The 14809-nt window shown below is 44.7% G+C and overlaps 1 protein-coding gene across 1 annotated transcript in view; it reads left to right on the forward strand.

The window, feature by feature from the left end:
• The window catches only part of LOC125751969 (immunoglobulin superfamily DCC subclass member 3-like), a 40743-nt gene that overhangs the window by 10342 nt on the left and 15592 nt on the right, over positions 1–14809 (forward strand). The gene's annotated exons all lie outside the window — the stretch shown is intronic.

Consider the following 14809-nt stretch of genomic DNA (forward strand, 5'->3'; position numbering starts at 1 on the left):
GGGCGACCGGAAATGTCCAAAGTTCATAGAGCACGTGAGGATTATTGTTGCTTGCAGCTCATCTCTAGGTCACATGCTTTGAGGGGAGACGGCCTAGAATGCTGGTTACCAGGGCTGGGAGACCTTTTTTGTTTTGTTTTGTTTTGTTCGCGGACAAACGGACGTTGTTTCTGCCACAATCCGCGCTAGCACCTTGAAATTAGGCTTGCCGCAATTTCAAGTCAACTGAATTCATGAAAACCGAGCAACAATGAACTGGCTTGCAAGATACGCTGCATGCATTCTGCCCTGTCAACCACTATATTATTATGCTTTACATATCAAAATGATCAGCTCCACCTACGTCATAAACTGTCTGCCACTATGGATATTATAACAACTGTATTAGAATTACCAGAAAAGGTTTATTATTAGTAGTAGTATAGGTAAAACAATAGCTGTGTATATTTTCAGTCATATTTGCCCTGTTGGGTTATGATTTAATGAATGTTACTTAATTCAGGTCAAGTTGGCTGTATTGTCATACCATCCATATGCATTGAAAGAATGGCATGAAATAATGTTCCCCCGGGACTGTGGTGTGACATAGAGACAGCAAGTTATGGGGGGAGGGGTGTCATAATAGTTTAATGGGGGCTGGACTCAAGGGTGTATATACTTAGTGCATTCACATACGTAAACAATGGTAATAAATAATGTAGCAGCATATTCAGTTGTGTAAGTATAATGTCGATTGACTAAAAATAGGGAGGGCAAGTGACCAGTGCCAGTGGAGGGGCATGGATATATTTAGGCTCGGGTTGGGGGTTAAGGGGGGCAGCAGGGTATTGAGAGAACTGCCTTGGGGATGAGGCTGTTAAAACTGGCTCAGATCCTCCGGTACCTTCTGCCAGGCGGGAGCAGGACAAAGGGACATGAGAAGGGAGGGAGGGCTCCTCCACTCTACTCGAAGTGTAATGGAGTCGAGAGAGAGTCCCGATGGTCATATCCCAGCACATCCACTGGTAGATAAGATCTCTGGTTCTCTGAGAATGTGGCGGAGGGGCCTGGCCCACTGTCACTTGTGATTAGCCATTGTGGTGCTACGCTGTCTCTGATCAATTTATATCCTGAGTGACATAATAACAAACATCACGCGACCGCGGTCATAGTTGCTGAAAGGAATGTATTCCTGGAATACTTCATGAATTTATGTGGCCATGAGTGCGGTGGATAAAGACGTAAAAGTGTTTTTGATGAGCAGTCAGACTCCGCGTGCAGCTTCACTTCCTCTCCAGTCGCATTCTGACAGGGCCGCTATTAGAAAGCTCAGCTATCAGCCCGGCGCATTAAAACAACCGGGGTGTGTAAATCTCAGCATCTTCTTAATGGATCTGAAGTGGTAGCAGCTGCAGCACGCAGGGCGAGATGGCTGCTTGTTGGCCTGGGATCTTGTCTCTTGCTTCTCTACGCTGTGGCTCCACAGGGGTATTGAGGACAGATGTTGGGTGTTGGATGAAAGCCAGCATCCTATACTGGTACATTATTAAAGTTGTTCATATTTAATCAGATGTAAGCTTCTGGATGGCTGGGTAGCTCAGTAGGCAGCAATCACACTTCCAGTCCTGCCTCCCCTGTATGTGTGAGGGTGTGTATCTGTGTGGAGTTGTTATACTCACCACTTGGGCTTCCACCCAAAGACAGGCGGTGCATGTCAACAATGGAGGGTAGAAAGGTCCATCGTAGGGTCTTGCAGACAAAGACGTTGTAGCTCTAAAACCGGAGTGATGCAGCTGGTCAGGACACTCTCCATGGTGTGAGAATGGTGTTGAAAGTGGCATGAATGGGGCAAGGTAAACTGTCCCTCCTTAGTCGCAGTAGGAAGTCGAGATGCCGCTGCATCTTCGTGACTAAGGAGAACTTTGTGATGTCTGTCAGTCTGGTAACTTTTGGATCAGGCAACTTGTAGCCAGTATTGGTGCATGCTGTGATCCTGGACTAGGTGGTAGAACTGGAAAGCTTTTTGGTTGGGCGCCAGTTTTTTCAATTATTTCTGCCTCAGTCGGGATGTCTGAGGACCACCCCAGCCTCCCTCAAAGCGACTAATGAAAAAGGATCCACTAAGACCTCCCTTCCAGGTTAAAAACCTCACCGGGGGACTCTCAGAATAATAGAGGTCAGAGGCCAGATGGGCAGGGCAGTTTTAGAGGGTAAAGGTCACTTGAGCCAGACAGTGTTTCATTCCCCTGTGTGTGGAGCGAGTCAGGGTCTGCGTGTTAGTTAATGAGCATTTGCGTGCATTTTCTCCTGTTTGACCTCAAACCTCCATGTGACGTGACGATGCCATTTTACAGTTTTCACCTAAATGTGCTATAATGAAAGGAGACCCCCCCTCCCCCTCAGCTTTTGGCTTTTTGTGCCACACGATTTCCTCCAACTGCCCTACCCAAGTCCCGCCTACCTCCATATCCTCTTTGTACTTGACTACCGTTAATGGCATCTTTTATAGTCCAAGACCACAGTTAAAAACTTTCACTGAGGCATCTTCATCCATCGCTAAATATATACACTCTTACATTCTCTGTCTTTTTTTAAGCTCAGGTCCTCAGTGAAGTTTACAACATGACAATATGCTGAAGAGTGTCTGTAAGCACAAGGTTTTAGACCATGTGCTGTAGTAAATATTCTCTTTTTCTTATGTTTTGTTTTGTATTTTGATGTCGGAGGGAGAAGTTTCCACCTTATAAAGGCATCTAGGATCTGCTGTCCCTACCTAGAAAATAGTGGTGCACTCCTCTGGAATAGAAATAAAGTACAAAGTCATGGCTAAGTGATGGGTAGACAGCCAGAATCAGACGTAAGTTACAATCAGTGGACTCCTTTGTGAGGAGTGCCATGCTGTGCTGATGTGACCATTGAACTGAATTGTGTGGGTCCCTCTTGAGTAGCTGGGAACAGAGCAGACCAGGCTACTGGCAGGCTGGTCTTTGTGAAGATGGTCAGGAAGCCATTCTCTCCTAACTGACTCACTGACCGCCTGACTTGGTGTTTGGGGCCCCTTTTTTGTTAATTTTAATTCTATGCTTCTCTGTTTAGTTTTTTTTTGTTCCCCATGCCCCTCACTCTCTCTCTCTCTCTCTCTCTGTATTGACTCAAAGATGCTGGGGTCAGAGGTCGGAAGGGGGGGGGGGGGGGCTGGGCAGGGCAAATGGTAACTTGTGTGAGTGCACTGAGGCAGAATGCCTTTCCCTCTCCAACTGCTCACTGACAATCCTCCCTTCGTACCCCGCCTACTGCCCATCCCCCAGTCCTGCAGGTCCTGGGGAGACGGCTGTGACCTTGGCTTTGGCCCTGAACAAAGTCACCCCAGCCGGCCTCTGCTGTGACCCTTTCCTCAAACAGGAGTACTGCAGCCCTCATTGCCACTTTGTAAGAGACCACAGCAAAGCAAACTGCGTCACGCACTCGCAAAGACGTCTGATCTGCCATGCTGTCAGCAGAGGTCCTTCTCACAGTGTTAATTCTTCCCCATGCTCACTGAATGCTTATTCCCCCTGAATAGTTTTTGTTATTTACACACCAGCTTGTTGGTAATTCGTATTTTGATACTTTTTTGAAGACATGAATAACTTCTTTCACACACACACACACACACACACACACACACACACACATATATATGTGTTACCTGCTTTACCTGCTTAGGGTAAACAAAGGTAACAATATGCTGTAATTTAATTTCAAATATTGACAAAATGTCAGTCTCATTTTCTCTTTTCGGAATGAGAACTAAGATTTGTTCCAGTCTTTCCTTGCAATTAGGAACTTGTTTTGTTGAAGAATAAGTGGACAAGGCAGTAATCCACCGCACAGCTGTCAAAAATTCAAGGCCAAAAGAAATTCATTGTCACTGAAGCAAACAGACCTAAAATCTTTCCTTTTCACTGGATTCGATCCTGCATCCTTGGGCCTCATGTGCTCGGTGTGTTACTCGGTGAGCTGGGCAGTTGATTGCCACCTATGTCCATGAGGGTGCTTGAGAATAATGGGCAATGAACGATCACAGTGGATTTGAATGGACGTTTTTAAGTGGTTTTTATAGACAGAATTCTGCAAGTAGTAATGCAATTTCAGTTAAAGAGCAAAAGTATATTTCATGATAACTGAACCAGGTTCCACAGGATATTCATGATGTTGCAGTAAATGTCGGCAATTTTTTCATCCACCAGTTAAATAACTGGCATTACTTGTCAAAAACTAGTATGTCTAAGTTCTGGAGTTCTGGGAAGGTCAGAACACCCAACTTTGTCAGCATTGTTGCTCGTGCAGACTTGTGTCAGAACCTTCTGCTGGATGCTAACGATGCCTAGCACTGGTAGTAAGATGGTTAGCACAACTTGTAGATATCTGGAACTTTAAAATTGATTTCTCTTTTAAAATAATAAAGTAAAAATGCCAAAAGTATCGTATCACTATGGTTAAGGTTAGGGCTGGGTAGGAGTTAAGGTTGTGATGTTGGGATTAGAGTTTTCACCACAGACATGAATTGAGAGTCCCCACAAATATATAATTACAAAACTGTGTGTGTGTGTGTGTGTGTGTGTGAGAGAGAGAGAGAGAGAGAGAGAGAGTATGTCAATATATTCTGTGTATTTTCATAAAAGTTTTGGAAAGACAGAGGAAGAACGAGTCACGCTGAACACAGTAAGAGGAGTGTGTTTGGTAGGTGTTAAGCAGACCGCATGCTGAATGTGGCATTACTGAGCTAAAACAGCTCAGGCCATTGATGCTTGTGAGGAAACTTGGCCTACAAGTATTCCCCCTGGAAGGGACAGCAGTCTGTGGAGGAACACAGGAACATTGTTTGGAGGAAGAGCGACTGGTAATCCTAATTAACCCAGGTAATCCGGGGTCCATGTGAGATACAAAGAGATTAAAGTGCCCCCCATTTAGGCAGCATGTTCTCACAAACTGAGTGACAGCTGTTTGTGAAATGGGGGGGCCTGCTGCTTTACTTCGGCGTTTTCCTTCCAGGGACGCCTGTGCTTGGCCCCCATGGTAATGAGTGCTCAGCAGTAACTAAAATATCAGTCCTGTTGCTTCATGCTGCTGCTGCTAAATTTAGTTATATAACTGCTTCAGTTTTAGGTAAATCGGACCTATTGTCTTGTGCAATAGTAACCTGAAAAGGCAATAGCTATGTGAAATTCTGAGTGTAAGAATTAAGTGCAGCACTGAGCAGAAGTCTTAGGCAGTTACAGAACGTTGTTTAAATGATCTTCATGTTGATGTAAAAGTATGATGTTACGACTGTCGAAGTGTGTCAGCTTGGCCCTTTCAAAACCTTCTCCTAAAGTCACCGCAGGGTTTGCAGAAACCATTCAATACGCACATGTAGTGTGTGACTTGGCCACTGGCAAACCTCGCATGCTTAATCAATGTCTTATTGACTGTTTAAAACTACTGATGAATTAAGTGAGCTGGTGGTGAAATTTAACAAATACTTGAAATGGCTGAGGTGCCCCTGAGGAGAGGTTTGGGATCCACAGCGGTGTTCATCTAGCCGTCCAGCAATATATCAGAAACTTTCTGGAGAACAGAAGGAATTCCAGTTTTTATAGTTTTTAAACATTTTCTATGACTGTTTAAGACCTTTGCATGGCACCGTATATAAAACTGTGTGAGTTAATGATTTTCTGTAAGGTATTTGTGTTTTGGGTATTACTGTGAAAACTAAATCCTCAAATGTCAAAACAAAAAGGTCGTTTTGTGCTGAATATCTTCTACTTTAAGCCAAAAGACGCTGGGACAAATGTGTGTGTGAAAGAGGGAACGATTGTGTTTGTGTGTATATATGAAAAAAGGAGAGGGCTGTGTGTGTATGTGATGGAGGAGGACGAGCGCACAATGGGTGGGTGGGGCAATCAGGAGGGTGGGGGCGTCTATTAGCATTAATTAGCATGGATTAGCCAGGTTAGGGGCCGTGGGGAAGGGAGGCTGTGAGAGGGCTGATTTCTCTGGAGGCCAGCATCAGGCAGGTACCCAGGTTCCAGCTGTCCCTCCTGCTCTGGTGCTGGTCTCTGGGTCCGGCCCACAAGCCTGCCTCTCTGCTTCCTCAGCTCTCATTCTGCTATAGCCTCCCAAGGGCCCCCCGCACCAGTGCTTTCCTGTGGCATGGACTCCTCCTGCCCTTTCACGCCCTCTTTTCAAAATGCCCTGTTGTTCTTGTCATGTTTTTGATTAAAAGTGCATGCTGCGCACGATCGATGTAATTGTGCTTCTCTTTAAGAAGAGGAGGTCACAGATGCATCAGCGTGGACATTTGTGTCATATCCTCGTCTGTGTGCTGCTCCGGCTCCCCACTACATCTGCTGCACTCTCTTTCCGCCTCTTGTGTTCTCACCAACACTGCAGCCTCTCCGTCCGCATCTTTCCTTACCGTAGGTTTGTTGTAGATTGTGATTAATGGCTGCAATTCAGCCTGAAAAATTCCCTTGAGTGGGCGCCAGTTGGCTTACACTGACAAGAAACCCATTACTACTGACAGGGTGATGTGTGTGTGTGTGTGTGTGTGAGAGAGAGAGAGAGAGAGAGAGAGAGAGAGAGTGGCAGAAAATGAGACAGTAGACTGAAAAAGGCAGTAAATGGCATGCCGCTAGGAAGACTGTAACTTGTCTGAGCTCTAAACAAGTGCCGAATTTGAAGACTAACATGTGACCCTAGTCTTTGATCTTTGCAACTGCTTTCTTCCTCGAGTCGTCATGGCTGTCATAACGTTTTTATAAAACTCTCGGAGCTATTTGGCATGAATATGCTTAAATGGGAATGAAAAGGAAGAAATCACATTAGTAAACCTCAGGCTGAGATACAGAGAGAGGCATAAGAAGCAGGCCTTACTCCGGGCTGATGTGTTGGAAGACCGGCTTCTGCAGACACCTGACTCATAAAGGAGCATATGAGGGCCCCCCATTTGGAGGTGTGTCTAACAGAAGGCCACCTCCCCAAGTATGGGAGGTCCAGCAGGGGTAGATGCTCCTGCAGGGCCACACAGCGGTGGTAAATGGCATGGGGGGGGCTTGTAAAAAAGGGATTGACTATTCTCCAAATCTCTTTACCTACCACGCTGGTGTACTTGTCCGCCAATAGCATTTTGAACTACCATCAAGAAGTAAATCTCACATCTTACCGCATGTTACAGTGTAGTTGGGAAATTAAATGTAGCTCTCCGCTGTGCAGGAACCTTGCAGGAATTGTGTGTCATCGTTTTTGTTGCGGTAAGGAGAGCTGCAGATGGCGTGGAGGGCTGTGAGAAGCAGAGCGCTGCTGGAGAGCAGCACCTAACATGGGTCCATCCAGAAGTGCTAGTGTGGGTGTCTAATGAAAATACGGCCAATTGTGTGTGTGTTGTGTGTGTGTGTGTGTGTGTGTGTGTGTGTGTGTGTGTGTGTGTGTGTGTGTGTGTGTGTGCGTTTGCATAGATTACATATGGGGACCAAAATGTCCCCAAAGTGCAGTAAAAACTGAAACTTCCCTAGTTTTTGGGGCCATTTTTCAGGTCCCCATTTGGATAACCTCAATTTTATAAAAATCTGTGAATGCAATAAAAAAAAGGAAAAAAACATTTTTGGTTACTTATGGTCAAGGTAAGGGCTGGATAGGGGTTAAGGTTGTCATGCTGTGATTAGAGTTTTCTCCATAGAAATGAATAGCGAGTCCCCACAAAGATATAATTACAAACCTGTGTGTGTGTGTGTGTGTGTGTGCATGTGGGTTGGGGGTGATTCAAAGAAGCACATCCAGGTTTGAAATGTATGTCGGTTCATTAAGTGCGCTGGAGCGTTCCCCGGCCTGCGCTCTGCCTATTGAGAGAAGAGCAGCGCTGGCAGATGCACGCTGTCCATCACTTCCCATTCAATGGCTGCTCTCCTGCCTTCTCTCTCTATTCTATCTCTCTTTCTCTGCAATTCTCCTTGTGTTACTCTCTCTCTCTCTCTCTCTCTCACTCTCTGAGTTGTAGCCAATTTCACTGGCATTTTCAGGGGTCAGTGCAAATTCTGTCGGAATGTAAATTTCAGCTGCGGGATGTTTTTGCATTTGATGGAGACAGTAGTGATGCGCTTCAGACGGCAAGTGTGGAATGTGCAGAAATGCACGAGAAGAGATTCCAACAGTGGCCTTCTCTTCCAGTTCAAACAAGGCCCGATTACTGCACACAGAATTGCTCCGTTTAATTTCATTGGTCAAAAAAAAAAAGAATTAAACAACAAAACAAGAAAAATGTAATTTGAATGGTTTTTCTCCATGGCGTTTTCAAACGCCAAAGCAAGAGGCTCTGTTTGTTTTTAAGTGACTCCTTTAATAAATCAAGCCTTTGAGTGTTCAGTGACAGATAATGGTTTTTACCATGGACATTACAAACAAAAAAGAAAAATGAAAGCACAAGATTATTTTAATTCTAAGGAATAGCTTACATTAGTCAGTGCTATAATTAGATATATGACCACGGGCAGTTTTATAATGGTAGCCTGTACGGTCTCTCCACGAATAATAAATTCAAATTATTTTACGCTTGTAATGTGAGAGAGGGCCTGGTGAGGAAATTGTAATTTTTTTTGCAGGTCTTTCGGTTATGCCAGCATATAACCATCTGAATAAAATGTTGCCTTCATGGGGGTAGATCATTGCAAAAACAAGAAAAATAATTTGCCGTTAATAGGCCTGGGATTCTTAGTGGTGGTCACTATTATTCAGGAGATGATTAAATTTTCTCTATTTTATATGTGCGCAGCCCAAGAGAACCCAGAAAGAAACCATTCGCATTTGTTTTTGTTTACATTGGTGATGAATGGTGTGTTCCATTTACGTTTTTACGAGTTTCTTGTCAGGGTACATAAGATAATAAGATAATAGCTATTAGTAGATCATCAATCGTAAAATAATATCGTTTTTAATTAAATAAATGATCCTCTCACCTGCAGCCTTTTATTTTCCAGCCTGACTTCGTTTCATGCTCTCAGGCTAATCGTTCCTCCTTGTCTTTGGGCTCTCTTGCTCCCTCTCATGGTGGGCGGGTGATACTGTAGCTCTCCAACTGCAGTTATTCAAGGGCCGGGTCATGATTCATCAGGCTGCTATAACCTTCTAGCAGCTCCGTTTTAAGCACCAGTTACAGGAAGGATCTGGAGAAGACCGTTAACCCCGTGGAGCCGGCACTCTGCAGCTGCGGTATTACCCAGAGAGGGAGAAAATGATTTAGAAATCACAAGGCAACAAGAGCGCCACCCGTCAAAGCCAGAGCGATGCTCCACCTCCGGAGCAAACGCCGTGCAAAGCCTTTAATGACGGCCTAATTTGGCCAGGGGGCTGTGCTGCAAGAGGACAGGTTAAAGAGAGATCAGGTTCTTTCAAGTGAGGAATTCTGAGGCCTTTGATGGAATTGGAGAGAATGGGTCGGTCTGAGAGGCCAGTGTTGCTATTATCGGCAGGCTGAGTGCCCCCCCCCCCCACCCCGCGTCTGAGTGCATCCTGCATTCTGGAAGGTTTCGAAAACCACAAGTTTTTTTCCATAGAAAAGTCTTTGTGGTTCCCTGCTTTCTCAACATTCAAAAACATCAACATCACAACAACAGTTTTTCTACACTTATGTCTATGTCTTTGGTGTGTAATGTTAGTGAAGAGAGTATATATATATATATTAATATTTAATTTAGGAAACTACCACCAGACCCCAAGGAGACCAAAACTGGGTGCTGTAGTTTCATTTTCACTGAAACCCGGACTGTGACATTAACACAAAGCAAATGGGATATTAATTAGGTGTAGACTGCAGACTGATTTCACATTGAGCCCTGGGACAGCGAGCGGATTCAGACCAGTGTCCTGGGAACCCCAGACTACAAGGGGGAGGTAGCAGCTTAGAATGGGGGTCCGGCTCTCTCAGATGCCGTTTACGATTCGTACGGAGTTTTCTAATTATTAAGACGGCTTTTTGAAGTGCTTTAATGAGCGCAAAGCTCTTTGGTCACCAATCGTTAAAACAAACAAAGGCCCCATTTTTATTCAAATGCACAGAGGCTTTGCCTTTGTTGCAAAGGTGCCTGCGTTCTCATAAACACTTACCACTGCTTAAAAAAAACCCGACAAAATATCAACAATGACAGCGGCAACAAAAAAAAAACCCCACTAATTTATTTCCAAAGGCCTGCAACCTCGCTCTCGTCCTTGCTCCCTTTATCTACGGCTGCTCCTTGGCCCTGTCCTGCCTTTCCTCATGCAGTCATTTAAATAATCTCTTCATTTTCAGCATCTGCCGTCTTTCACTGGCTCCTTTGTAATTAAACCCTACGTGCTACAATGTGGAAGGGACTCGCTGTCGAGTGAGAGAGAGCGAGGAAAATGCTTTTTTTTTCCAGTTTGCGGAGGACAAGGGTTGAGGAGTACAGGCGAGCCGCAAGTATTTTCCCTACAACACGACGATGGCTTAATGAGTGACAGCCCTTCTCCGCCAGATCCTCTTCGTCAGCAGCACTTTCATGTTTGCTCACTAATTACCTCACTGTCTTTTCTTAATGCCTCTTCATACATCAGGGCCTTCACCAGATTTACTGTTTACAATATGAATTGCATAAAGGCCCTCTCCTCATTACCTTTTTCTTTCAGCGAGAAAATGAACACACAACAATGCGATAATTAGCCACGGAGCCAAGCTCTGTCACTGCCAAGTAACAAGTTGCTGCAGTCTTGCTTTTCTTTTTGCTTTTGATATCCTGTGATATCACCCTTCCCCAGTGAAACGCCGAGGGCTGATTCCAAACAAGCACACAAGCTAGATTTTCCCATCCTATCCAGCACCCAAAACACCGCGAGAACAATGGCAGCATTCAGGCACCCAACCATCCACAGCGGTTGGTTCTTCATATCTTCATGCTCATCCTTTTCCTTGAAACTGACTAGTGTTGTCATTTGTCGAAAAAAAAAAAGCCAGTATTTCGAAAGTTTTTTTTACTCCTTCTCCCTGATTTCCACTATTATTTTCAGTGACCTGTGGTTTTGTGCTGGCTATGAGTTGTCTGCAGGTTTCTGGCCGTATCGAATAACTATGCTCATCCCTGTCATATTGTCGCGTTCTGCACCTCGTGCCACGCCCCTTCTGACAGTAGACTCCATCCTAGCCGTATCTAATCGGCGTGAGTGAGTCTCATTTTACCCCTTCACTGTTAACGGATTAAGAAGCAGTGCCCGAGGCAAAATCTGGCAGGCTGCCACCGAGATAAGCATATGATTTACATTGGGGGGGGAGGGGTGGGGGTCATATGCATCTGCATAAACAAGTGAAGGGTATTCTCAGTGAATAAACTGCAGACATTGAACGCCTGCTGAAATAGCATCATAAATGTATCATGTATTGGCCCTTGTCCTGTTATGCAAGCAGTGGGTCCAGGAGCATGACCCAGGTTATTTCCTGATTCCCGGGCGATGTCCGATAGGGCATGAAATCATGACAGGACAATGAGTGAGGGTCCCCCGTTTATGAATATGGAAAAGTGGACAAGCCTCGATAATGCTTTTGGCCTTGGTAATTCAGGTCACTGGAGTTCACGTTGTAAATATCCTCTCATGCTACATCATGTATGAATTGTGTTATTTTGATTTGATGCACAGCCATCACATGAATTCTATGCATACATGTGTGCTTCATGTGTTACAGTCCAGTAACCATCACTGGTGCCTGGTTGGGTTGCCATTTGTGACTTTTCTGGATAGTGGTAATTGGGTCAGATATTTTATGGGCAGCCTGTAATGTCAATCTAGGGATCTGGGAGTAGTTTTAGATTCCTAGTAACTGTTAAATGTCCTACTAGGAGAGTCCTGAAGAAATTTCTGTAAAGGCGATATATTTACAACCTTCTCTTCAGTTTCAGTAATTGCTTGAATGCTATGATTTCAGAACCAGATAATATGATGTGTTTTGTGTTGGGGATTACTGCTTAACAGATGTTTTCACATGGGTTTCAGTTAGCAACTCGTTTATTACAAGAGCATATAATAACTCTCCGCTGCCTCTTCATCTTCAGTGCTAGGTGTTTGTCAAACAGATACTTCTGTCTTTATTGCTTGATTTTCTAAGACCCTGTTCTTTCCCTGCCTTAACATCCACATACAGCCCCATGCCCTCAGAAAATATTGGAAAACACTAAGAGGTGAAACCTAGCAATATACCTGAGTACGGAAGATCACTAACATGGAGACAAGGAGGTGAAAGATCATCTAGACTCTTGTTGCAGTCCTGAAAAAAGGAACAATGAAATAGGCCCGCAGTTCTTTTGGGTGGGGTTTACCGGCCACAGAAGCAGGCGAGAACGTCCTCAGTCCCTGTCCCGCATTAAAGATCTAGCAGCGGGAAAAGTGCCGTCCATTTCAACCCTTCAGCGTATTAATTTTGCAGGAAGACCAGTATCACAGAGTGGCATCTCTCCCTCCTGCGTGGTCTGGTTTCATTTGCACAGTAGAGCCACATTTGGGGTGGTCAGCTTCTGTGATGTTAAGTGCTGTGTGATTTTAGCTGAGGAGACACAGACATGTCACCCCAGGAGGTTTGCCAACGGACAGCCAGATGCACCGACACACAAACAGGCATGTTACTGTGTGGAGATGCGTGAGGGATTTGCAGCTTCCTCCTTGGGCGTTTTGCTGCATTTTCTGTGACCTGCTGCTTGCCGTTGCCCACTATGCGTGTGTGTGTTTGTGTATGGGGAGGGGGGGCTGTTGTGGGTTGGAGCTCAGAGAGTGTGCACGGGGAAATGACAGGGTGTGGGGGTGGACTTTGAGCTTATCCATGTTTAATGCATGAGGCTTAATAGCGGGAGCCCATCTGCGGAACCGAAGGATGGGGGGGGGAGGGGGGGGCAGTGAGTGATGGTGGTGGAAGAGACACAAGATTACCACCGTGGCAGATACATGCCTGCTGTTTGAAAGCAGCGTGAACAGCACTTAGGTGGTGGCCGTCCAAATCTGCACTCTGGGTCTCCTCTCTCTCCTGGGGCCCTTTGATGGAGCATCAGGGAGTATCTTGTGAACTATGGGATTGATATGATTTGGTCAACTCTAGCACTTGCACCCGCACCCCGACTCGTGTTAAGTTTCTCACACACTTATATAAGTAGGCAGGGATTGTTATCTTGAGAAAGTGGTTGTTGCATCCTGACCATGTTCCCACCTTCATCTCCCAGTTTCGCGCCATTTCGTGTTTCTGGGATGCCAGGCAGAAAGCTGCTTTGAATATCCCCAATCCTCATGCCCGAGGGGACTGATTGGGCTCTGCTTTCATATAAAGCTTTATCTTTTTCTACAGCGCCCCCCTTAAATTTGCAGCCATTACTCTGCAGAAGCCCTCCCCAGCACAAAACCATCCTCTGTCTACTAACCTGTTCCCACACCCCTTCAAGCAGTGGTTCTTGACCCTGGTCCTGGGGGAATATGCTGGTTTTTGTCCCTACTTTGCTATTAATTCATAATGCTTGATTGAGCTGTTACTAATTAAAGGTCTAAATGTTGCATGTACAAAAAAACCAAGTTATAGACCCCAAGAGAAGGTTTTAATGTATGTCTTTCTATCAATAAAAATGTAATGTTTTCATGTTACATAACAGTGATTCTTTAGAAACCAAGCATATCATTCATGTACATCAGTGAAAAAAAAAGTTTTTTGACATAATTCTTTTTTAAAAGACCTACATTCAGTTTTTCTTTGTTTTTGGAGAGATTTATTTCTGCATGCCAGTATGGAAGTATCTGTTTTTGTACTAATTCGTGGGACTTAAATATTTACCCATTTCTGGTTTTGTTTATTATTGTATGTCATTTATTTTGCTTGTTTGTTTGGTTGTTCATTTGTTTGTCTGATTGATTGATTTTGACTTTCACATGAGCCAGTAAAAATGGCTCTTTTGCCACTGTCTGTTGTAAACGCTTACAGTGTCCTGGTCTTGGAGGTGGTCATACCAGCACAGGGCACAAGGCTTGGAAATACTCTTTCAAAAATATATGGAAAAATAAAGACAAGTTACGGAATTGGCAGGTCAATCACGCTTAATTAATCCATCCATCCATCCATCCATCCATCTGTTTTCTGTACGTATTTGTTTTACTCAGGGTCATAGGGAGTCCTGAGTCTATCCCGGAAGCTACAGGTGCAAGGCAGGGAACAGCCCAGGGACGGGACAGCAACCCATTGCAGTCTTGAGTTGAAACAAAGTCTTGAGTTGAAACAAAGCTTAGCATAAGGAGGTGTCTTCCAGCAGCCACTCTGAGAACCAGCTTCTGTTCTTCTATTCACTGGGTTTTTTCTACATTATGTGTCAGACATTCTTGTGTTCCAGTGTCTATTTTTGTGTCTTCAAATTTTAATTTCTCCCAACACAAAACTTATGAACAATTTTAAGTGACTGAAAGCAAACTGGAAGGCACTGGCTCAGTGCTATGTCTGTGTCGCATGGGGGATGCAGACAGACGAATCGGTGCGTGGAAAAACAAAAGCAGTCCAGTGAAGGGCCAAGTGACCCGGCTTCAATAAACACGTCAGTCACCAAAGAATGACGACTAAGTATTTTTACCCTCTTGTTATGCAAACGGAATTTGTACGAGTCCTGCTCTGTGCAAGTTAATTATGCTTAACGTTTAAAGGAGTGTACTTGTTTCAAAGATGGCGGGTGAGCTGTGCAAAAGGCAGGCACCTCTCTAATTTGTTTTTTTGTTGGAAGGGCCCCTTGTGCAAGTCTAAGCCCCCGGTCAGCTGTGTCTTAGCCATGGCTGATACGTCTGATAGGCAGCC

The sequence above is a fragment of the Brienomyrus brachyistius genome, chromosome 11 (assembly GCF_023856365.1).
Source record: "Brienomyrus brachyistius isolate T26 chromosome 11, BBRACH_0.4, whole genome shotgun sequence".
Taxonomy (NCBI): domain Eukaryota; kingdom Metazoa; phylum Chordata; class Actinopteri; order Osteoglossiformes; family Mormyridae; genus Brienomyrus; species Brienomyrus brachyistius.